Source organism: Leucoraja erinacea, chromosome 22 (genome assembly GCF_028641065.1).
Source record: "Leucoraja erinacea ecotype New England chromosome 22, Leri_hhj_1, whole genome shotgun sequence".
Classification (NCBI taxonomy): domain Eukaryota; kingdom Metazoa; phylum Chordata; class Chondrichthyes; order Rajiformes; family Rajidae; genus Leucoraja; species Leucoraja erinaceus.
In genome coordinates, this window is record NC_073398.1 from 31,811,813 (window position 1) to 31,838,046 (window position 26,234).

Genomic DNA, 26,234 nt, shown 5'->3' on the forward strand with positions numbered 1-26,234 from the left:
AGAAAATAGGTGCAGCAGGAGTAGGCCATTCGGCCTTTCGAGCCTGCACCGCCATTCTATATGATCATGGCTGATCATCCAACTCAGTATCCTGTGCCTGCCTTCTCTCCATACCCCCTGATCCCTTTAACCACAAGGGCCACATCTAACTCCTTCTTAAATATAGCCAATGAACTGGCCTCAACTACCTTCTGTGGCAGAGAATTCTAGAGACTCACCACTCTCTGTGTGAAAAATGTTTTTCTCATCTCAGCCCTAAAAGATTTCCCCTTTGTCCTTAAACTGTGACCCCTTCTTCTGGGAGAGGGGAGAAGAGGGAGTGACCGGGGTGAGACTGGTCCTTGATTATGTTGCTGGCCTTGCCGAGGCAGCGTGAGGTGTAGATGGAATCAGTGGAAGGGAGGTTGGTTTTGTGTGACGGTCTGGGCTGCATCCTCAAATCTCTGCGATTTCTTGCGGTCTTGGATGGAGCTGTTCCGAGCTGTGACGCATCCCGATAAAATGCTTTGGAGGGATGTGAGCCAAATGCAGGCGATGAGACTGGTGTAGATGGGGCATGTTGGTCGGGGTGGGCAAGTTGAGATAAAGGGTCTGTTTCTCTGCTGTATGAATCTCTAAGTTATGATCAGCGATAGATCATAATATTTGGCTTGTGCAGCGGTATGAACATCAAGTATTTTAGTGTAAATCAGGCAGAAGTCCATATCTTCTCGCAACATTGACCGTGACACTAACAGTGAAGGCATGTGACTGTTGTGGGCAGAGGGAACTAGGAGTATAAGTGTACAGCAAAATTGGATCAGTCCAGTCAGCATAGCAGACTGAAGAAGGGTCGCGACCCAAAACATCACATATCCATGCTCTCCAGAGATGGTACCTGACAGGCTAAGTTACTCCAGCACTTTGTGTCCTTTTGTGGATTAATCAGCATCTGCAGTTCTTTGTCTCAACATAGCAAAATATCTGTCTTCTCCATACTTACATCCAAAATCTGCTAACCCACCATTCTACCTCCAGGTGCCTCAGGTCGGCCGAGTTCGGGCTACTGACTATCCCGCGGTCCAGGTATAAGCTCAGGGGCAACCACGCTTTTATGGTTGCAGCACCTAGACTGTGGAACAGCATCCCTCCTCATCAGAACTGCCCCCTCCATCGACTCCTTTAAGTCTTGACTTAAAACTTATTTCCACTCACAAGCATTTCTTGAGGTCCTCTGAGGGAGTGCTGTATGTATGTATTAATGTATGTATTGTTAGATCTATGTACCACTGTATGTAGCATGTTAGTACGTGCGCTGATGTAAAGCACTTTAGTCAACGAGAGTTGTTTTTAAATGTGCTATAGAAATAAAATTGACTTGATCCACCATTGCAGGTATATCACTTGTTCGCCCACCCTCCAGGGCATGAGCACCCCTTGTCATGCAAGGAAGATACATAAAGATAAAACTCCCTAACGCCCCAGGCACCTGAATGGAAACCTCTGGAGACTTTGCGCCCCGCCCAAGGTTTCCGTAGGTTGCAGGTAGTGGAAGGTCTTACCTGCAACATCCAGCAACCACCTAGCATCTTTTAACTAGCATCGCAACCGGCTTTGACTAAAAAATTACCGATTTTTAAAACGGCAACCTATTTTTAGTCGCGGCCCGTTTTTTAATTTTTTTAAAATAATCGCCGGAACATAGAAGAAGCGGAAACCACTTTTGACCATTCGGGAGACTGACAAAAAACCTCCAGGAACCGCACGGAAACCTTGGGTGGGGCACAAAGTCTCCAGAGGTTTCCGTTCAGGTTTCCTAAGTGGGACAGCGGCTTTGCATAATTTATAGTAAACCACAAGGTGCTGAAGGAACTCAGCGGGTCAGGCAGCATCGGGGAAGGTTGTCTTTAAGAATGATTGCAGTTGTTCTGATAAGATTACTCCAACACCATTGTTGGAGAAGGACCTCTGGGATCTAGGCCCAGGAATGGTGACACATATCCAAGCCGGGATGGTATCCAGCTTGGAGGGGAACCTGCAGGTGGTGGTTCCCCTGTGCTCGCTGCCCATGCTCACATCGGTGATAAAGATTGTGGGTCTGGGAGGTGAAGGATAGTAGGAATAAGGAACTGCAGATGCAGGGACTTTCCCAACGTTTAAGAAACAGTTAGACAGATAATGGATAGGACAGGTTTGGAGGGATTATGGGCCAAACGCGGGCAGGTGGGAATAGTGTAAATGGGACATGTTGTTTGGTGTGGGCAAGTTGGGCCGAAGGGCCTGTTTCCACTCAATGCTAAGTCTAAGGATAACCTTAGTTTATAAAAGAGATAAAAGAGTTTAAGGATAAGGGGGAAATCATTTAGGACTGAGATGAGAAAAATATTTTTTACACAGAGAGTGGTGAATCTCTGGAATTCTCTGCCACAGAAGGTAATTGAGGCCAGTTCATTGGCTATATTTAAGAGGGAGTCAGATGTGGCCCTTGTGGCTAAAGGGATCAGGGGGTATGGAGAGAAAGCAGGTACAGGATACTGAGTTGGATGATCAGCCACGATCATATTGAATGGCGGTGCAGGCTCGAAGGGCCGAATGGCCTACTCCTGCACCTATTTTCTATGTTTCTATGCTGCTTTACACAAAAAAAGTGCTGGAGTAACAGCAGAACAAGCAGCTATCTCTGGAGAGCATGGATAGGTGATGTTTCGAGTCTGGAATCTGAAGATCTGAAACGTCACCTATCCTTGTTCTCCAGAGATGCTGCTTGACCCGCTGAGTTACTCCAGCATGTTGTATCCCTGTGAGGGAAAGTCTATCCTTGATCAGACTTTGCTGGCTTTACCTTGCACAAAACGTCATTCCCTTATCATACACCGTAAATGGCTCGATTGTAATCATGGTTTGTCTTCCTGTTGTCTGGTTAGCATGCAACAAAAGGTTTTTCACTGTACCTCGGTACATGTGACAATAAACTAAACAATAGACAATAGGTGCAGGAGTGGGCCATTCGGTCCTTCGAGCCAGCACCGTCATTCAATGTGATCATGGCTGATCATCCGCAATCAGTACCCTGTTCCTGCCTTCTCCCCGTATCCCCTGACTCCGCTATCTTGAAGAGCCCTATCTAGCTCTCTCTTGAAAGTGTCCAGAGAACCGGCCTCCACCGCCCTCTGCGGCAAATAATTCCACAGACTCTGTGTGAAAAAGTTTCCTCATCTCCGTTCTAAATGGCTTACCCCTTATTCTTAAACTGTGGCCCCTGGTTCTAGATTCCCCCAACATCGGGAACATGTTTCCTGCTTCTAGCATGTGCAAACCCTTAATAATCTTATATGTTTCCATAAGATCTCCTCTCATCCTTCTAAATTCCAGAGCATACAGGCCCAGCCGCTCCATTCTCTCAGCATATGACAGTCCTGCCATCCCGGGAATTAAACTTGTGAACCTATGCTGCACTCCCTCAATAGCAAGAATGTCCTTCCTCAAATTTGGAGACCAAAACTGCAACACAATACTCCAGGTGTGGTCTCACTAGTGCCCTGTACAACTGTAGAAGATCCTCTTTGCTCCTATACTCAACTCCTCTTGCTATGAAGGCCAACATGCCATTCAAACTAAGAACTAAGAACAAAGGGGTTGGAATAGACTGCTCTGCCCTTCAGTTTTCCCTGCAATTCAATGTGATCTTTGCTGATCTCTTCAGGCTTCATTTCCTCTTTCTGTATCACATGGGCCTATAATCCCTGACCTTTCAAAATTTGATCTACTTCCTCTTCAAGGCACACAGCGGCACAGTTGAAAATGCACAGTGGTAAGGTTGTTGCTTCACAGTGCCGGAGACCCAGGTTCGATCCTGACCACGGGTGCTGTCTGTACAGAGTTTGTACATTTTCCTTGTGACCTGCATGAGTTTTCTCCGGATTCTCCAGTTTCCCCCCGCATTTCATAGACATGCAGGTTTGTAGGTTAATTGTTTTCTGTAATTGCCCCTAGGGTGTAGGATTCAGCTAATGTACATTTGGTTGCTGATGGGCTGTTTCCATACTGTATAATGAAACTGAAGGATCCTAATAATCTAGCCTCCACAATCCTCTGTGGTAGAGAACTTTTGCCATTCACCACCAATGTCCCGAAGGACAGAACTGCCAACACAAAGGATAAACCTACTTGACCACATCCTTGGCTTTGGCCAATATCTATGATGGCTAGGTCCTATCCGACTCAACCTCTCCCTGAAGCTCATGCCCTCAGGCCCTCGCAACATCCTCGTAAATCTTCTCTCCACCCTTTCCAGCTTTGCAAGTTCTTTCCCATAACCGGGCGACCAAAACTGAACATGGTGCTCTAAATGTGGCCTCACCAATGTCTTGTACAACCTCTTAGCTTCCATACTCTAGATAGCTTTCAAGATCAAACATCAAGATAGCTTTTGAGTGAGTATAGCCTCAAGGAGTTGGGAGCCCCACACGTCTGCTGTCATTTCGTTTGGCGGAGTAAAAGTGATGGGCCGAATGGCCTAATTCTGCTCCTATCTCTTATGACCTTTCTAAGAATCTTCCTTCATGAGGATGCATGACTTGCAAGACTGCTTCTCGGCTTGATATATCAATTCTTATTTTTCTAAGAATAATGGCTTTAAGGTCTAGAAACTGGGGGTAATTTTCAGAAATACCCAAGACCAACGGCCAACTTCCAAATGAAACAAACAAATTTATGTGAGTCACCCATGAAAATGCAATAGTGAACACATGGGATTAGGACATTCCCCAAGCCAAACCAATTCACGCTAATCTGGCACCACTCCACTAAGAGCACAAACAGCAGAGGCAATTTCTTCCCAGCTGTTATCAGGCAACTGAATCATTCTACCAACAACTAGAGAGCAGTCCCGACCTACTATCTACCTCATTGGAGACCCTCAGACTATCTTTGATTGGGCTTTACTGGCTGTATCTTGTTTAATGTTTTATTTGTCATTCCTAACTGTCACTGTGTGTCATGTTGTCACTTGCGGGCAGAGCACCAAGGCAAATTCCTTGTATGTGAATACTTGGCCAATAAACTTATAAACCTATTAATTAATTAATTCATTCATTTACTAAACAGTATTCATGTTATTCACTTTATCATGTATCTGCACACTGTGGATGGTTCAGTTGTAATCATGTATTATCTCTCCATTGACTGGTTCGTACGCAACAAGGCTTTTCACTGCACCTTAGTACACATGACAGTAAACTAAACACAACTCGTAAACTGGCTGGTGGCGCAGCAGTAGAGTTGCTGCCTTACAGCGCTTGTAGCGCTGGAGACCCGGGTTAGATTCTGACTACTGTTGTTGCCCGTGCGAAGTTTGTACCTTCTCCCTGTGACCGCGTGGGTTTTCTCCGGGTGCTCAGGTTTCCTCCCACACTCTAAAGACGTACAGGTTTGCAGGTTAATTGGTTTTGGTAAAATTGTAAATTGTCCCCAGTGTGTAGTATTGTGCTAGTGTACGGGGTGATCGCTGGTCGGTGCGGACTCGATGGGCTGAAGGCCCTGGTTCCGTGCAGTATCTCTAACCTCTTAAACAATTTCATTGTCATTCACCCTTGAGTCTTTATCATAAAATTTCATCCATCCTCGACTAAATTTACTTATGTTTTTTTCTCCCTTGTGTATAATTTTATATATAATATATTTTGTCACATGAGCAAAAAACATAAATTAACTCATTCACCCCAAAATAATTTCATTCATCCTTGGGTGAACCATTCACCAGTTCAAGCACTGCTCTAAAGTATGTTTGAGAATTGGGAAATGTGAGAACATGTAATGAAAAACTACTTGAAGTGTAAGGTCGTGGTTCTTGAAGAGCAAACAGGATGACGGTGCCAAATAAACCACTCCATTCCTCCATCTATATACTTTTAAAATACTGCGTGTGTGTGTGAATGTCATTTTTTTTGCCTTTGATTCGTTACTCCGCCAAAACCAGATGCAAAAACGCCGAGATTTTTACCATTTCGCTAGCGATTTTACTTCTACATTCGCACATCCACTCCTCATTAAATCTAGTCTGTACACATTTTTTATAAAATCCTTCACCCGCCTCCCCCACTGATTTTTTTTGCCTCCTGCTGGACACCTTCTCATCGCATGCCCCGTGTGACGATAACGGCTGCTGCCGCCTGGCTCGCCTCCACTTTCCCCCCCCCAGCCCGGCTTTGTCACGCTGACGGAAGGCACAGATCGGCTGCTCCCCCCCTGCTGATCTTCGCCGTCCTCGCTGGCGGCCCGCAGGCTCACTCGGGATCACGCCCGCCCGCCCACTTCACCCCCCTCTCCCACTGTCTCTTGCCCCTCTCCCACTGTCTCTTGCCCCTCTCTCTGTCTCTGCCCCTCACTCTCTGTCTCTGCCCCTTCTCTTTGTGCCTCACTCTTTACCCTCCCCCCCCCTCCATTTCTAGAAGCGCCGGTGAGTTGGGGGCTATGCGTCAGTAGATAGGGCCGCTATGGGGTAAAAGGAGCAAATTAATAATATTAATATAATATCAACGGGGTAGTTAGCATGTGTGCGGGGGGGGGGGGGGGATGGGGGGGTTAGTTAGTGTGTGTGACGCCGCATGCTGCCCCCCCCCCCTCCCCGCAACCGCACGTTGGGGGACCAGACCCAACGGGTCTGCACTTGGTCTAGTTTATTACTAAATCAGGGCGAGTGCCTGTATCAACTTTCTGGAATTCAGCCAATCCAAGCAATATCGCTTTCCAAGGCTTAACTGAACAATTGCATATTCATTTCTAAATAAACTATTAACACAGATACATGATGGAATGTGGAAATATCTTTAAATTCTGAACCGTGAGGATCATTTCATTTTCACGCCTGCCCGGGTTGTTGAATTGCAGATGCTAGTTTGCAAAAAAACCCACAAACAAAGTGCTGGAGTAACACAGCGGGCAGGCAGCATCTCCGGTGAACATACTATGTAGGAGACGTTTCTGGAAGATGCTGCTGAAGAAAGGTCCAGATCCGAAACTTTACCTATCCACGTTCTCCAGAGATGCTGCCTGACCTATTGTATTAGGATGCTGCCTGACCTGCTGGTTTATTCCAACACTTTGCGGCTTTTTTTGGTGAATTCCCTTTTCAAGTTATTAAGAGTTGCATTACCAGCAGCTCACTGTTAATTATGCTGTCACAATATCAAACAGATCATAACAGTTTTTCGGTAGACAAAAATGCTGGAGAAACTCAGCGGGTGAGGCAGCATCTATGGAGCGAAGGAATAGGCGACGTTTCGGGTCGTGACCCTTCTTGATTCTGAAGAAGGGTCTCGACCCGAAACAGAGTCTGAAGAAGGGTCTCAACCCAAAACGTCGCCTATTCCTTCGCTCCACAGATGCTGCCTCACCCACTGAGTTTCTCCAGCATTTTTGTCTGCCTTCGATTTTTCCAGCATCTGCAGTTCTTTCTTAAGCATAACAGTTTTTAGTATGTGTATCATCTGGGAAATAGTGGAAGATAGCTGGTAAGTTAAGTCAAATAAGTACTGTCTTAATTTTACTGTGTGAGAGATATCGAGAGCACTTCCTGACGGTGAATCTTCCTACATCTAGCCTGTCCAAAATTCTTAAGGGGTTGGACAGGCTAGATGCAGGAAGATTGTTCCCGATGTTGGGGAAGTCCAGGACAAGGGGTCACAGCTTAAGGATAGAGGGGAAATCCTTTAGGACCGAGATGAGAAAAACCTTTTTCACATAGAGAGTGGTGAATCTCTGGAACTCTCTGCCACAGAAGGTAGTTGAGGCCAGTTCATTGGCTATATTTAAGAGGGAATTAGATGTGGCCCTTGTGGCTAAAGGGATCAGGGGGTATGGAGAGAAGGCAGGTACGGGATGATCAGCCATGATCATATTGAATGGCAGTGCAGGCTCGATGGGCTGAATGGCCTACCCCTGCACCTATTTTCTATGTTTCTATGAAGCTACCAGACAGACAATGGGTTTATCCTAGATAACAATGTGACAATTATCCATTGAAAGCATTTGGTTGCAGGCTGCGGTCAGTAATGATGTGTAGACACTGGGTTCCTGTGTTTTGTTGATTTTGTCCAAAAGTTAGAAACTACACAAAAACACTCAAACATGAAAGACCAATTACCGGAAGCGTGGACAGAGAGAGAGCGAGAGAGCTTAGTTTAGAGATACAGCATGGAAACAGGCTCTTTGGTCCACCGAGTCCACACCGGCCATCGATCACCCATTCACACTCGTTCCATGTTATCCCACTTTTGTATCCACTTCCTGCATACTGGGGACAACTTTTATAGAACTGTGACATAATGTCCCAGCCTCTACACTCAATGCCCATCCATACCTATTAAGGCCATTGTGCCAAAAGTCTTCTTCGCCATCTTGCCTACCAGTGATATCAGTTTCCCCGGTCTCCACAGAGAGTTTGAAGGAGGGTCTCGACCCAAAACATCACCCATTCCTTATCTCCAGAGATGCTGCCTGAGGTCCGCTGAGTTACTCCAGCTTTTTGTGACTCTCCCTCTAGTCTCTTCTGTCCAAAGATCTTAGCTTCTGTCTCCATATCAACTCTGCTCCTGGCTTATGATGTGTGAAATTCACAACCCGACAGACCTGAAAGACGAGATGCTTCATTGTAAAGGTAGTCTAGTTCGCTCCAGAGCCTTGGTGTTGCAGAGAGAAATTTACCGTTCACCTGTTTCATCAAGAAAACCGATGACTATGTTCATAAAATGCTGACGTATTCTGCTATGAAGCCAAATCATGTTGCGATACAAAATGCCAGGCAACCCTGAAATGACAATCACCAAGTCGGAAGGATGCTCTTCTGAAAAAATTGCTGGCAAATGTATTTTAATTTGGTTGGCAGTGGCAGAAAGCATTAGCAACTTTGTTTATTGGTGTTGTGCTGTGGTACAAATGCATTGTGGTCGCGCTGGTACATCTTGTGTGACTTCCGTAATCACAACTCCTCTAGTTCCTCAAGCAGCTAGTCTACAGCCTTGTACTCCCTCACCTTGTGTCTGTGTTTTTAAATCTTTGAATGGCCTCGCCCCGCCTTACCTCTCTGAGCTGCTCCACCTATATGCTCCTACCCGGTGCCTCAGGTCAGCGGATCAGCTGCTCCTTGAGGTACCAAGGTCTAAGCGGAAGCTCAGAGGGGATAGAGCCTTTTCTGTTGCTGCACCGGCACTCTGGAACACCTTGCCGCTGCAGATCAGACAGGCCCCTTCACTGTCCATCTTTAAATCCTCCCTAAAAACTCACTTTTATTCACTGGCTTTCGACACTGGCTGAGACATTGTTCCTGTTTTAGTGCTTTTAATGTCTTTTAATTTTTTACTGTTTTTATAGTCCTGTCGTCTTAATGGTTTTAGTAGTTTGTGATAACTTTTTGTTGATTTCCAATGTACAGCACTTTGTGGTAACTGATGTTGCCTAAAAGTGCTTTATAAATAAAGTTATTATTATTATTATTATTGACTGTCCAAGTATCATAGCAGAATTGCAACGAGTTCTACAGATTTACTGCAGATCAGGTTTGCAATTCTCTGCTCATCTCTGTTGTCATTCAAGCCCAACTCTACCATGGTTATTCAATGCAATCAACAAAGTTGTTTCTAGGGAATGTCAGGTTTAATAAAAGGCATTTGTAACAAAGGAACATCAGGTCAGGTCGGGGGGAGTTCCCCCCGCCAAGGGTACCATGTAATCCCGTGCTACCCGCTCCATGGTCAGATAGTCGGCGACTAAACCGTCTCCCCTGCCTGGTTTTCCAGGTGAGGAGGGGGCTGTGGACCCCCAGCAGGACCAAAGACAAGACCTGTCAAAGGGCGGATGAGCTTCTAGCGAGCCAACGGCCATCCACACTTCAGTGGAAGTTGCGATCGCTGTCGTACACGGCATTGTAAGGAATGATGATAAATCACACACACACACCAAAATCATATACTTCCAGCGACGGAAGTCCGCAGGAACTGGAGGACAGAGATGCGTGGTGCGTCCGTCACCGTTCCCGTCAGAAACCAGCACCACTGTGTCGCTAATGTTTTCAACGATGATGAATGAACGAACCTTTAATGTGGTTCAATTCCAGTAGTTTAGTTTAGTTTAGAGGTAAGGAGCATAAGCAGGTCCTTCGGCCCACCGAGTCCGCGCCGACCAGCGCTCCCCGCGCACTTACACTATCCGATACACACTAGAGACAATTTACAATTTTACCTTAACCTACATACCTGCATGTCTTTGGAGTGTTAGAGGAGAGATCGGAGCACCTGGGGAAAACCCATGCAGGTCATGGGGAGAATGTCCAAACTCCATACAGACAGCACCCGTAGTGGGGATCGAACCTGGGACTCTGGGGCTGTAAAGCAGCAGCTCTACCACTTCGCCACTGTGCCGCCCACGGAGTTTGAGAAAGATATTGAGAAAGCTAATGGAGGCAGCTAGTTTTCTGTGGTGAGGAGCGCAAATAATAGATGACAGTGTCAATTTAAGTAAAATAAAGGAAGGCCATAGAGTAATACAGCGTGGCAACAGGGTCTTTATCCCAACTTTCCCACACCGACCAACTTGTCCCATCTACACTAGTCTCACCTGCCTGCATTTGGCCCATATCCCTCTAAACCTGTCCTATCCATGTACCAAAAGCTTCTTAACATTGCAATAGTACCTGTCTCAACTACCTCCTCCGGCAGCTCGTTCCATATACCCACCCACCCTTTGTGTAAAAAAAAGTTGCCCCATCAGGTTCCTATTAACTCTTTCCGCACTCACCTTAAACCTATGCCCTCTGGTTCTCAATTTCCCTACTCTGGGCAAGTGCCCTATTTATCCCCATCATGATCTTGTCCACCTCTGTAAGATCACCCATCATCCTCCTGCTCTCCAGAGAATAGTGTCCTAGCCTGCCGAACCTTTCCCTGGAGCTCAGGCCTGGCAACATCCTCGTCAATCTTCTCTGAGCCCTTTCCACTTGAACAACGCACTTGGTGGCACGGTGGGGCAGCGGTAGAGTTGCTGCCTTACAGCGCCGGAGACCCAGGTTCGATCCTGACTACGGGTGCTGTGGTTATAGAGTTGGTACATTTTCCCTGTGACCTGCATGGGCTTTCTCCGGATTCTCCAGGTTCCCCCCCGCACTCCAAAGACGTGCAGGTTTGTAGGTTAACTGTTTTCTGTAATTGCCCCAAGTGTGTAAGATAGACCAAGTGTACGGGTGGTGGCCAGTGGGCTGTTTCCATGCTGTATCATTAAACTGTATGATCCTAATAATCTAGCCTCCACAATCCTCTGTGGTAGAGAACTTTTGACATTCACCACCAATGTCCCCAAGGACAGAACTGCCAACACAAAGGATAAACCGACTTGACCACACCCTTGGCTATGGCCAATATCTATGATGGCTAAGTCCTATCCTTCTCAATCTCTCCCTTAAGCTAAAGACCTCAGGCCCTGGTAACATCCTCGTAAATCTTCTCTGCACCCTTTCCAAATATCAAATTCCAGCTTCCACGACCCTGGCAGCCAATATCTCCATAATGGTGATGATATCATATCCACAGCTATCTCATGTGATAATTCACCCATTTTATTCGTTTCGATTAGAGACATAGCATATAAATAGGCCCTTCAGCCCACCGAGTCCGTGCTGACCAGTGATCCCTGCACACTAATATTGTCCTACACACACTAGGGACAATTTACAATTTTACTGAAGCCCATTAACCCACAAACATGTACGTCTTTGGAGTGTTGGAGGAAACCAGAGCGCCCGGAGGAAAGCCAGGCAGATCACATGGAGTAGATACAAACTCCGTACAGACAACACCCCTGGTCAGGATCAAACCCGGGTCTTTGGTGCTGAAAGGCAGCAACTCTGCCGCCACATGTATTACAAACACGTCAATTATTAGGTGCAACTCCTGTACATTTGCTGCTCTTGTGTAAATGCCAAAGGCAAATCATCTCTTCCCATTCTCTGCTGCATGTTGCAACAGGAAAGATTTTGTCATTAGCTACATAGTTTCCAATCATTTTGTAAATCTTAGGTTTTACTCATTATTTGATCAAAACTGAATTAAGAACGTTTAGGTTTAATAATAATAATAGTAATACATTTTATTTAATGGGCGCCTTTCAGACATCTCAAGGACACCTTACATAGATTAATAGGAATAAAAACATATAATCAGAATAAAATAAGCAATAAAGACATCACAGAGACACAAATTAAAAACAGAATTCAATCCAAAAACAGAAAATCAAAAACACAATGTGAAGGTTAAGCACTATCCTGCAAGTTTTGCTCTTGAACCTCGATGTGTCTTGATGGGCTGTTATTATTTATTTGCTGCAATAACGTGGGCGACACGGTGTCGCTGTGGTAGAGCTGTTGCTTTAGAGTTGTTACCCAGAGACGAGGGTTCGACCCTGACTACGGGTGCTGTCTGTACAGAGTTTGTAATTCTCCCCGAGACCACGTCGGATTTTCTCCGGGATCTCCAAATTCCTTCCACACCCCAAAGACGTACAGGTTTGGAGGTTCGTTGGCTTGGAATAAATGTAAATTATCCGATTGGGAAAGGGGGAGATGCAGCGAGATCTGGGTGTCATGGTACACCATTCATTGAAGGTAGGCATGCAGGTGCAGCAGGCAGTAAAGAAAGCGAATGGTATGTTAGCTTTCATTGCAAAAGGATTTGAGTATAGGAGCAGGGAGGTTTTACTGCAGTTGTACAGGGTCTTGGTGAGCCCACACCTGGAGTATTGCGTACAGTTTTGGTCTCCAAATCTGAGGAAGGATATTATTGCCATAGAGGGAGTGCAGAGACGGTTCACCAGACTGGTTCCTGGGATGTCAGGACTGTCTTATGAAAAAAGACTGGATAGACTTGGTTTATACTCTCTAGAATTTAGGAGATTGAGAGGGGATCTTTTAGAAACTTACAAAAAAATTAAGGGGTTGGACAGGCTAGATGCAGGAAGATTGTTCCCGATGTTAGGGAAGTCCAGGACAAGGGGTCACAGCTTAAGGATAAGGGGGAAATCCTTTAAAACCGAGATGAGAAGAACTTTTTTCACACAGAGAGTGGTGAATCTCTGGAACTCTCTGCCACAGAGGGTAGTTGAGGCCAGTTCATTGGCTATATTCAAGAGGGAGTTAGATGTGGCTAAGGGGATCAGGGGGTATGGAGAGAAGGCAGGTACGGGATACTGAGTTGGATGATCAGCCATGATCATATTGAATGGCGGTGCAGGCTCGAAGGGCCGAATGGCCTACTCCTGCACGTAATTTCTATGTTTCTATGTTTCTATAATGATAGACACAAAAAGCTGGAGTAACTCAACGAGTCTGTAGGATGATAAATCCCCAGGGCCTGAAGGTCTGCATCCCAGGGTACTCAAGGTGGCTCTAGAAATCGTGGACTTATTGATGATCATTTTCCAATGTTCTATAGAACAGTTTCCCCCTCCCTCCCCTCCCCCACATAAAAAGATTAACAGACCTCCAAAAGAAACATTTTGACGGACTACAAATAAATAAAGGATGAAAGGACGAACAGCTGCAGGCGGGGCAGCCATACTCAACCGCGCCACCCTCGGCAGTATTCTATGTTAAATTATTCTATTGACACATACTCCATTTCAATGGTAGGCGTATATCTGCCTCCTTATTTCTCCCGTGCCTGCTGGCATTACAAGAACTAGTTTAGTAAGTTTTCACCTGATCTCTAGCCTTTGTTCACCCATTTGACAATCAATCCTCCATCTCACTTATGCCCATCTATCAGTTGTTAGGCTTTAACCCCCCTCCTAACCTAACCTTCCCTTTCCAGCTTCCACCCTCCCCCCCCTCCCCCCCCCCCCCCCATAAATGTTGTCTATATCCGTGTCCTTCAGGGATGCTGCATTCCTCCAGCACTTTGAGCTTTATTCACCTGATCAAATCTGGTTGCATTCATCAAAGCTTTTCGCTGTACCTCAGGGCACATGACAACGAACTAAACTAAGCTAAATCTGAGCTCTGTGGAATCAAATTGAGCTAGTTTGTCAGCTTTTCATTGGTACATGTGAAAATAATAACCTACCCACCCCCCCCCACTACTTTCAGTCCGAAGAAGGGTTCCAACCTGAAACGTAAACCCATCCTTTTTCTCCACAGATGCTGCCTGACCCGCTGAGTTACTCCAGCACTTTTTAATCTACCATCGCGATAAACCAGCATCTGCAGTTGAATGCAGCTGAATACATTGTAGTCGTTAGAAAGTCCAGAAGTGATTGTCTAAAATGGAGACAAATAATGAAAATAGGGTCATAATTCAAACTATTCATCTGCTGCTTAAAGTCTCTTTGGATATTGACTAAAAAGGAAGGCATCTTCGTCATTTGTTGATTTCTGATCTGGCAACTTATTGATTAGCAATGTGTTACGATGAAGAAATGATCAAATTTGGATTCTGAATCTAACATCTTTGAAGATTTGCCTTTCATTCTTTTGAGTCCAAGTTCACATCTCAATCTTCTGGGGTCCCTTTGAGAAAGACAGTGACACAGTGGTAAACTTTGTTTTGCATGCTAGCCAACCAAATCAGATATGCTACATGTCGAAAGGAACTGCAGATGCTGGTTTAAACCGGATAGACACAATATGCTGGAGTAACTCAGCGGGTCAGGCAGCCATCTCTGGTTTGATTTGAAAGGGGGAGGTCAGGGGTGATGGTGAGGACACGACAAGGGTGGGGGTGGAGTCTGAAGAAGGGTCTTGATCCGAAACGTCACCCATTCCTTCTCTCCAGAGATGCTGCCTGTCCTGCTGAGTTACTCCAGCACTTTATGTCTAAATCAGACAATACTATATATAAACACAATCAAGATAAACTCATGTACAATAGGGAGAGCAAAGGGGAAGATACAGAGGGCAGAATATAGTTATCAGCATTGTAGCGCATCAGTTCCAGAGACAAAGTCCAGTGTTCGCAACGGAGTCAAGGTTATGGAAGGACTGCTTAGAAGTCTGATGAGAGGAGGAAGCTGTTCCCGAGTCTGGCAGCGAGCGCTTTCAAGCCTCTGTATCTTCTGCCTGATGGGAGAAGGGAGAAGAAGGAGTGACTAGGGTGGGACAGGTCTCTGATTATGTTTAAGAAGGAACGACTGATGCTGGAAAATCGAAGGTAGACGAAAATGCTGGAGAAACTCAGCGGGTGATGCAGCATCTATGGAGCGAAGCAAATAGGCAACGTTTCGGGTCGAAACCCTTCTTCAGACTCTGAATATGTATTGCAGTCTGAAGAAGGGTCTCGACCCGAAACGTTGCCTATTTCCTTCGCTCCATAGATGCTGCTGCACCCGCTGAGTTTCTCCAGCATTTTCGTCTATCTCTGATTATGTTGGCCGCTTTTCCGAGGCATGATGAATTTAAGATGGAGTCAGTGGTACGGTGTGTGAATGGACTGGGCTACATTTACAGCTCTGTGCAATTGCTTGCAGTCTTGGGCAGAGCTGTTCCCAAACCCCAACACCACGCTTTCTACGTTGCATCTGGGGTCTCGCCAATGTCCAACACGACTGGAACGCGAGCTCATTCTTTTTGCCTTCAATTCCCCAAGCATGAACATGCTGCGAGATTTACTCCTTGCGTGTTGTATGTGCAAACCTGCTATTGAACGCATCTCTGCATTGTAAAGCTTGTAACCTATCTGTATCATTTTATAGCCGCCTTATGGCCCCTTCGCTAATTACTCCCGCCTACCTTTTGCATTGTCAGCACTTTTAGCGGCCATATCTTTGATGCCTCCACTCAAATTAATTCATTAATCATTAAATTGTGAAACGGTTTTGGCCCCGCTTCTAACCAATTCCCGCGACACCGCCCTTCTTATATTGAGCCAACCAGGAAACACCAATCGGAGCATAATCTCCGCAGCTGCTGTAAATTATATCGGCCCTTTATTTCGAAGTTCAAAGTCGAGAGATGCTGGAAACTTGAAATAAAACTATAACATGCCGGAGACATTTCCAACAGGACGGACAGCCTCCGTGGAGAGAGAAAGAGAGCTGGCGATCAGGTTGACGACCTTGCATCAGCACTCAGAAGAAAAATAACTTTTCATTTATTTTAGACAATAGACAATAGGTGCAGGAGTAGGCCATTTGCCCCTTCGAGCCAGCACCGCCATTCAATGTGATCATGGCTGATCATCCCCAATCAGTACCCCGTTCCTGCCTCCTCCCCATATCCCCTGACTCCGCTATTTTTAAGAGTCCCATCTAGCTCTCTCTTGAAAGCATCCAGAGAACCTGCCCCCACCGCCCTCTGAGGCAGAGAATTCCACCGACTCGCCACTCTCTGTGAGAAAAAGTGTTTCCTCGTCTCCGTTCTAAATGGCTTACTCCTTCTTCTTAAACTGTGGCCCCTGGTTCTGGACTCCACCAACATCGGGAACATGTTCCCTGCCTCTAGTGTGTCCAAACCCTTAACAATCTCAGTTAGTTTAGAGACTTAGCATGGAAACAGGCCCATTGGCCCACTGAGTCTGTGACGACCACGTTCACTATGTTACAAACTAGGGGCCACTTATTCACAATTTATTTACCAAAGCCAATTAACGTACAAACCTGTATGCCTTTGGAGTGTGGGAGGAAACCAGAGCACCTGGAGAAAACCCACACTGGGAGAAAGTTAAAAATTTCTGTCCAGTCAGCACCCGTAGTCAGGATCAAACCTGTGTGTCTGGCGCTGTAAGGCAGCAACTCTACCGCTGCGTCTCCATGCCACCCCCTCTGATGAAAAACCTCTCGCTCGACAAGGCACTGCCTGATCTGCTGGGTATCTCAGTTTTAATTCAGATTTTGTACCTCTGCTGTATTTTGCACTACAGTGATTGAAAGGGTACTTTGGAATCAGGCAAAAGTATTGCCGAAGAACCATCTAACTGTTGTGATGGTATATGGACACACTGATCTGTTTTGTATTCATGCCTTCTATATTCTCTTGTGCTGAAGCAAAGCAAGAATGTCATTGTCCTATCTGGGAATCTTGAATCTTGACTGCAGTAGGCCCATATAAAGGACTGGAGTTATGCCAACATGCCTTTTGCAGTCTATTTGGTTTTGGTTTATTATTGCCGTGTGTGCCAAGGTGCAGTGAGCAATTTTGTTTTGCATGCTTTCCTATCGGATCAGATAATTCCATATGTAATTGCATGTATAAAAGGCAGCACGGTGGCGCAGCGGTAGAGTTGCTATCTTACAGCGCCAGTGGTCCGGGTTTGATCCTGACTACGAGTGCTGTCTGGACGGAGTTTGTACATCCTCCCCGTGACCACGTAAGGGTTTTCTCTTACACTCCAATGACGTGCAAGTTTGTGGGTTAATTGGTTTCGGTAAACATTGTAAATTGTCCCTAGTGCGTAGGATAGTGTTAGTGTACGGAGATCGCTGGTGGGCCAAAGGGTCTGTTTCCGCGCTGTATCTCTAAACTGAACGAAACTAAACTGAAACGATATAAACTGTACATTTATTTAAGGTGCCAGCTACTAGATTCCTGGGCATGCCTGCATTTGTTTACAGGCTTTAAATGTTTTGTTTTCATGGCAACAAAGAATTAACAAGGCAGGACTTTGTCTCCTGTGTTTTTCCTCATCTGCCACTTTTATCAGTGATAGAATCAGGACTCTATCCTGCACAAAGGTTGAGAGGGATATGGGTCAAACGCAGGCAGGTGGGACGAGTGTAGCTGGGACATGTTGGCCGGTGCGGGCATGTTAGGCTGAAGGACCTGTCTCCATGTTCTGTGATTCTATGACTCAAAACCTTCCAACCTTTGCATTGCCACTAAAATCAACAAATGAATGAATGGCTGTCCTGTGGATCTGATGCAGAATTACATAAATTGGAACTTTTATTTTCTGAGCGGCGAGCATGGTGCAATTCTTACTAATCACCTTTCTGCGATGGAGTTCTTTATCTATATTACCAAAACTAAGATCTTGACCACTTTCTGACTTTCCGTTTCGTGATTTCTGAAAGAACGGCGCCACCCACAGCCATCATTTTTGGCCACTTTGCTCAGAGTCCCCCTCTGCCGGATTGGACCAGAGGATGTTTCCCATCGATGAAAAATCAGAGACTTATTAATGTTTTTTAAAAAATCGCCATTCCCTCTGCTGCCCCCCGCTGGCGGCAGGGTGGACATACACACATCCACTAAAACCCAGAGTCTGTCACCTTTTTTGGGCAGAATTTCAGGCTGTTTCTCAGCTGCCAGCCTGCCAGGTCTGAGTGACTGTACTGCCAGGCCTCAGTGACTGAGCTGCCAGCCCAAAAATCCATTTGGCCCACAATATCCATACTAGCCCTCGGGATACCTGTCCCTTCGTCCCACGACACCCATACTAGCGCAACAGAAAGCCCCCCCACTGGCCAGCAATATTGGAATTGGTGGATAGATGGAATGTTGTGTTGGGTGTTGGGTGACCAGCCTTCCCGTGTGATGCTGGGACCCAATGGGTCCCACTTAGTCTAGTTCTGTCTAAAGCTTTCATGATCGTAAACACCTCCATCAAATCTCTTAACTAGGATGGGGCGGCACAGTGGCTCAGCGGTAGAGTCGCTGCCTCACAGCGCCAGAGATCCGGGTTCGACCCTGACTAAGGGTGCTGTCCGGGCAGGGTTTGCACATTCTCCCTGTGACTGCGTGGGTTTTCTCCGGGAGCTCCGGTTTCCTCCCACACTCCAAAAACGTGCAGGTTTGCAGGTTGTTTGGCATCTGTAACTTGCCCCTCGTGTACTGGATGTGCAAGTGGGATGACATAGAACAAGTGTATGTGGTTATCGTTGGTCGGTGTGGACTCGGTGGGCCGAAGGGCCATTTCCTCATTGTATCTCTAAACTAAACCTTTGCTGTATATAAGACAGAGGGTAATTCTCTGTTTATTGTTTCCCAAATGTAGCCTTTTATAGTCATAGGTGCAAGCAGACCAGGGTCGACTGGGCTTGTATTCACTGGAATTTAGAAGGATGAGAGAGGAAAATATAAAATTCTTAAAGAATTGGACAGGCTAGATGCAGGAAAAATGTTCCCGATGTTGGGGGAGTCCAGAACCAGGGAGTCAGTTTAAGAATAAGGGTAAGCTATTTAGACTGAGATGAGGATAAACTTTTCCACCCAGACAGTTGGGAATCTGTGGAATTCTCTGCCACAGAAGGCAGTGGCGGCCAATTCACTGGATGTTTTCAAGAAAGAGTTAGATTTGGCTCTTAGGACTGAAGGAATCAAGAGCTATGGGGAGTAAGCAGGAACAGGGAACTGATTTTGGATGATCAGCCATGATCATATTGAATGGTGGTGCTGGCTCGAAAGGCCGAATGTCCTACTCCTGCACCTGTTTTCTATGTTTCGATCTGCAGTTCCTTCCTGCACATGGATTAACTTGACGTTTCAGTATTGCTTGGATTGTGAGCCTGGAGCAGAAGGTTGAATTCCCAATCACTTCACTCAGTGGCAAGAACTGCCAGCCAAAATAACAATAACAGTATTGTGAGTTGGACATCCATGGGCTAATCTGTTCAATTCTTTGGAATTGAGCAGCTTGATCAACATTACTCAGAAGTAATGAAAAGCAGATGTAGGAGTGAAACTCACAACAGTTTGTTATGGGTGTGGTCCACAGAGGTCTTCTCAAATATGATGTTAAGTCCTGCCCTATTTCGGCCGAATCGTCTCCAACCTGCAGGCCACATAGTTTGTGATGTTCAATCCAGCATGAAACTGGATTCCCCCTTATGGGTTAGGATGAGGATGTCAAGTACTAATTTGCCTTGAGCTGCAAGGGATTTGATCTCTCGACGTGAATTTTTTGGACAGCAATGCTTTAGGCACATAGGCCTTTGTCAGTAAAGGGAATCGAGCACAGACGTTGAGATGTTGCTTTCAGTTGTACGTGATGTTGGTGAGGCCGCACTTGGAATATGAATCTCTGCTCTGGTCATCCTGCTATAGGGAAGGTGCCATTAAGCTGGAGAGGGTGCAGAGACGATGCGACAGTGGCCGTTTAAGAGGCGTTCAGATAGTCACATGGATATGCAGGGAACGGGGTGATGTGGATCACACGGAGGCAGGAGAGATAAGTTTAACGACATCATGTTCGGCGCAGATATTGTGGGCACTTGTTCCACAAGTGCTAGAGTAACTCAATGGGGTGGCAGCATCTATGGAGAACGTGGATATGCAACGTTACAAATCAATAGACAATGGACAATAGGTGCAGGAGTAGGCCATTCGGCCCTTCGAGCCAGCACCGCCATTCAATGCGATCATGGCTGATCATCCGCAATCAGTATCCCGTTCCTGCCTTCTCCCCATATCCCCTGTCCCCGCTATTTTTAGGAGCCCTATCTAGCTTGTAGCAGCAGATTTTCATATCGTTCACGTAAGCAGCATCTGCAGTTCCTGTGTCCACACTGTACTGTTCTATGTTGTTTAAGAAGGAACTGCAGATGCTGGAAAATTGAAGGTAGACAAAAGCGCTGGAGAAACTCAGCGGGTGCAGCAGCATCTATGGAGCGAAGGAAATAGGCAACGTTTTGAGCCGAAACCCTTCTTCAGACTGATGGGGGGTGTGAGGAGGAGGGGGGGGGGGGGGGGGGGGGGGGAGGGCAGGGAGAAGAAAGGAAAAAGGAGGAGGAGGAGCCCGAGGGCTGAGAAGGAGGAGGAGACAGCAAGGGCTAACAAAATTGGGAGAATTCAATGTTCATGGCCCCAGGATGCAGACTCCCCAAGGTGCTGTTCCTCCAATTTCCGGTGTTGCTCGCTCTGGCCATGGAGGAGACCCAGGACAGAGAGGTCGGATGCGGAATGGGAGGGGGAGTTGAAGTGCTGAGCCACCGGGAGGTCAGGTTGGTTATTGCGGACCGCAATAGGTGACGTTTCAGGGTGGAGACCCCTCTTCAGTCTGAAGAAGAGTCTCGACCCGAAACGTCATCAATTCCTTCGCTCCATAGATGCTGCCTCGCCCGCTGAGTTTCTCCAGCATTTTTGTCTACCTTCAGGAGCTGGTTAATAATAACTGCCAGCTTTGCAAATGGCAACCCCATACGCAGATGCATTTTATAGAAAGACTGCAGGCTATTCCAAAACAATTTACAGCTAATGACTTATGTGTGCTTACTACTGGAATGCAGTGTGTAGCTACCAGACTCACACAGCCAACATTGTCCTTCTGGCCAAATGAGTCAGCCGTGATGTGTCTTCGACAATTAAACAGTAAAATATCGCATCAGTCAAATATCTGAAGCATGAAAAATATAATGTTACAATAGTGTGACACCAGTCCTCCGATCATTGACATCGACACTTCACGCTGCCTTGGTAAAACATCCAACATAATCAAAGACCGTGCAAGAAAGAACTGCAGATGCTGGTTTACATCGGAGGTAGACACAAAATGCTGGAGTAACTCAGCAGGTGAGGCAGCATCTCTGGAGAGAAGGAATGCTGAGTTACTCCAGCATTTTGTGTCTACCTATGATCAAAGACTGGAATTTAGAAGGATGAGAGAGGATCTTATTGCAACATATAAGATTATTAAGGGTTTGGAAACGCTAGAGCAGGAAATATGTTCCAGATGTTGGGGGAGTCCAGAACCAGGGGCCAGTTTTAGAATAAGGGGTAAGCCATTTAGAACGGAGATGAGGAAACACTTTTTCTCACAGAAAGTTTAGTCTGTGGAATTCTCTGACTCAGGGCGGTGGAGGCCGATGGAGGCCGGCTCTCTGGATATTTTCAAGAGGGAGCTAGATAGGGCTCTTAAAGATAGCGGAGTCAGGGAATATGGGGAGAAGGCAGGAAAGGGGTACTGATTGGGGATGATCAGCCATGATCACATTGCAATGTGTTGGTGGTGTTGGCTCAAAGGGCTCGAAGGGCTGAATGGCCTACTCCTGCACCTATTGTCCATTGACTCATCCCACCTAGGTCCCACTTCTCCCCGCTCCCGTCCAGCAGAAAGTACAGGAGCTTGAAAGCGCGCACCACCAGTCAGCTTCTTCCCCTCTGTTATCAGGCAACTGAACGGTCCTTCCATAAGCTGGGGTATTGTCCAGTTCAACTCTACCCTATTGTGGACATTGGATTCTGTCTATGGAACTGATGTACTGCAACTATGACGAGAAGTATATTCTGCACTCTGTATCTTGCTCTATCTATTTCACTTGGGATTAAGTTGATTGTATTTGTGCATGTGTATATCTGACCTGTCAGGAAATCATGCAAAAACAAAGCTTTTCACTGTACCTCAATACATGTGACAATAATAACCAATAACCAATAGACAATAGGTGCAGGAGTAGGCCATTCGGCCCTTCGAGCCAGCACCGCCATTCAATGTGATCATGGCTGATCATCCCCAATCACAAATACCCCGTTCCTGCCTTCTCCCCATATCCCCTGACTCCGCTATCTTTAAGAGCCTTATCTAGCTCTCTCTATCCCGAGAACAGGCCTACCTAGCTCTCTCTTGAAAGCATCCAGAGAACCTAAACCTAAACCTAAACCTAAACATAATATTGTAGTAATTTTTCATAACGCAAGGCTGCATGTGCATCTGTAAACGCAAATTTCCGTAAGTCAAGCCGGCATTCCAATGTGCCTGCCTGTACTAAAACACCACCCGAAACTCCACCTATTCCTTTTTCTCCGGGGATACTTTCCGCTTTCGTGGAGACTTTCTCCAGATTGCCAGCACGTTTGTAAGCTGGTCATCCAAATAAACTCCCAGCCTGCCAGGCTTTGATCATCCTGCTATAGAAAAGATGAGGTTGTTGCTAGGACTAGAAGGTGTGAGCTATAGGGAGAGGTTGAGCAGGCTGGGACTCTATTCCCTGGAGTGCAGGAGGATGAGGGTTGATCGGGTAGATGCACAGTCTCTTGCCCAAAGTAGGTGAATCGAGGACCAGAGGACATAGGTTTAAGGTGAGGGGGGAAAAGATTACTAGGAATCTGAGGGGTAACCTTTTCACACAAGGGGTGGTGGGTGCATGGAACAAGCTGCCAGATGAGGTAGTTGAGGCTGGGACTATCCCAATGTTTAGGAAGAGTTAGACGGGTACATGGATAGGATAGGTTTGGAGGGATAGGGACCAAGTGCAGGGAGGTCGGACTAGTGTAGCTGGGGCATTGTTGGCCAGTGTGGGCAAGTTGGGTAGAAGGGCCTGTTTCCGCACTTTTTCACTTTATGACTTTAAGACTCTTCGACGCGGGAGAGGGTACAGAGAAGATTTACGAGGATGTTGCCAGGACTCGAGAGCCTGAATTATAGGGAGACTTTGGGCAGACTGGGAACTAGGGCTGATATTATTCCTCCTTAAGGGGAATAAATAGGATGAAAGCACAGAATGTATTTTCCAGAGTAAGGGAATCAACAGCCGGAAGGCATAGGTTTAAGGTGTGAGGTGAGAGGTGAAAGGTTTAATAGGAACCTGAGGGGCAACCTTTTCACACAGAAGGTGATGGGCATATGGAACGAGCTGTCAGAAGAGGTAGTTGAAGCAGGTACTACAACACGCTTTAAAAGACATTTGCACAGGTACTTGGACAATAGAGTATTTACCTGAATACATGCAGCATTCATAATAAAGGGCCTGTCCCACCAGCATGCGACTGCCCCCGCGAGGACGTACGCCTCAAGCCACCGCGTTTGGTCGCGCTAGACGCATGCTGGTGGGACAGGCCCTTAAGGTGGGTGAATTAATGCCATGATTGGAAAGAAATGGTACCTTTTAATGGTCGATATGGAGATGCAGTTGCAAAGTGACCACGTTTAGTTTAATTCTGTTTACTTTAGAGATACAACGCAGAAACAGGCCCTTCGGTCCACCGAGTCCACGCCGACCAGCGATCACCCCGTACACCAGCACTATCCTACACACTAGGGACATATTTACCGAAGCCAATTAACCAACAAACCTACACGTCTTTGGGGTGTGGGAGGAAACCTGAGCAGGTCACGGGGAGTACGTATAAACTCCCACACACTTCACACTGCCTTGGAAAAGCAGTCAACATAATCAAAGACTTATCCCACCCAGAAGTTTGAAAGCGCGCACCACCAGACTCAGGAACAGCTACGTATGCTATCAGGCTTCTGAACAGTTCTTCCATAATCTAAACTGTTCTCTGATTCACTTCCACCTCTAGCAGGCATTGGCCTTTGTCAACGTAACCGGTGCCGTACAATGCTGTGAACTATATAACTACATCCTATACCTTGCCCTTTGCAATGTTGGACTTGAATTTGACTTATTTGTAATTATGTAAAGTATTCTCTGATTTGATTGTATTGCACGCAAAACACAGCTTTTCATTGCTCGCCGATACATGTGACAAAAATAAACCCAAACCTAAATTTATTAAATAAATTTAAATCACACGTTATTTGGGGTAATTGTTTACATTCAAATTATTTTGCCAGTGAGTTGCAACGTTAATTCCAGCTCAACAATATCCTGTACACTACTGTAAGAAATTTTAATTAATTGAAAATATATTTGGCATCCGACTTCCTCATGTTTCCCTGAAATAAATGCGTGCTATTCAGTTAACAAGTTGATTTCCCTCTGCTCCTGAATAATAAATGATAGCCATCATGTTCATTTGGTCTGAAGAAGGGCCTCGCCCCGAAACGTTACATAGAAACATCGAAACATAGAAAATAGGTGCAGGAGTAGGCCATTCGGCCTTTTGAGCCTGCACTATGATCATGGCTGATCATCCAACTCAGTATCCTGTACCTGCCTTCTCTCCATACCCCCTGATCTCTTTAGCCACAAGGGCCACATCTAACGCCCTCTTAATTATAGCCAATGAACTGGCCTCAACTACCTTCTGTGGCAGAGAATTCCACAGATTCACCACTCTCTGTGTGAAAAAAATTGTTCTCATCTCGGTCCTAAAAGGTCCTAAACCTTATCCTTAAACCGTGACCCCTTGTTCTGGACTTCCCCAACATCGGGAACAATCTTCCTGCGTCGAGCCTGTCCAACCCCTTAAGAATTTTGTAAGTTTCTATAAGATCCCCCCTCAATCTTCTAAATGTTCATGTTCTACAGGGATGCTGCCTGACCTGCTGAGTTACCCCAGAACTTTGTATCCTTATCGTGTCCATTCAATTGTCCTCGTGGCTTTAGACAAAAACAAAACAAATGTGGGTCAAGCAGCATATCTAGAGAGAAGGAATGGATCGAGATCCTTCTTCAGACTGTGAGTATCTCAGTCTGAAGAAGGGTCTCGATCCATTCCTTCTCTCCAGAGATGCTGCCTATCCCGCTGAGTTACTCCAGCATTTTGTGTCTATCCTCGGTTGTAAACCAGCATCCGCAGTTCCTCACTACACAAAACAAATGTGAGGATCAAACAGGAAAGTGCTGGCGTAACTCAGCAGGTCGGGCAGCATTTTTGGTAGGGAACAGACAGGCAAAGTTTCCGGTCAGGATGCTTCATCAGACTCTTCTCCGAATAGGTGTTGGCTTTGAGAAGTCTAGACCTATCCCTGAAGGGCCTGTCCCACTTACACAATTTTTTTCGGCGACTTGCTGGCACTCGTCATTTCAAAATGTTGAAAATTCAGCAGCGACCAGATAAAGGTACGACTCTTTGGGCGACAACTCACGACTCAAGACATGTGTGACGTCTGTCTGGTCGTGAGTAGTCGGCAAGCATGATTTTTTTAAGTGTCGGTGAAGAATCATCAAATGTTCGACTGTGACAATCCAATGTTTCAAAGGTTTCAAAGGTCTTTTATTGTCACGTGTATCAATTAAGGTACCGTGATATGCAAATTACCAATGTCTGGGAGAAAGTAGCAGTTTCTTTCAATAAATATCGAATGTGCTGATATACATTGGAACTTGCACAATTTATTGGCAGAGAAAGTATTATTTGGGAAATGTTATTTCCTTTATCAAGAATAAAGGGGTAAGCCATTTAGAACGGAGATGAGGAAACACTTTTTCATACACAGAGTTGGGAGTCTGTGGAATTCTCTGCCTCAGAGGGTGGTGGAGGCCGGTTCTCTGGAACCTTTCAAGAGAGAGCTAGATAGGGCTCTTAAAGATCGCAGAGTCGGGGGATATAGGGAGAGGGCAGGAACGGGTTACTGATTGTGGATGATCAGCCATGATCACGTTGAATGGCGCTGCTGGCTTCAAGGGCTCCTGCACCTATTGTCCATTGTCTATTCACT

At 46.0% G+C, this 26,234-nt stretch overlaps 1 protein-coding gene across 3 annotated transcripts in view; it reads left to right on the forward strand.

Moving 5' to 3' along the window:
* The window catches only part of LOC129707928 (interleukin-15 receptor subunit alpha-like), a 67,191-nt gene that overhangs the window by 1,615 nt on the left and 39,342 nt on the right, over nucleotides 1–26,234 (forward strand). The window lies entirely within an intron of this gene.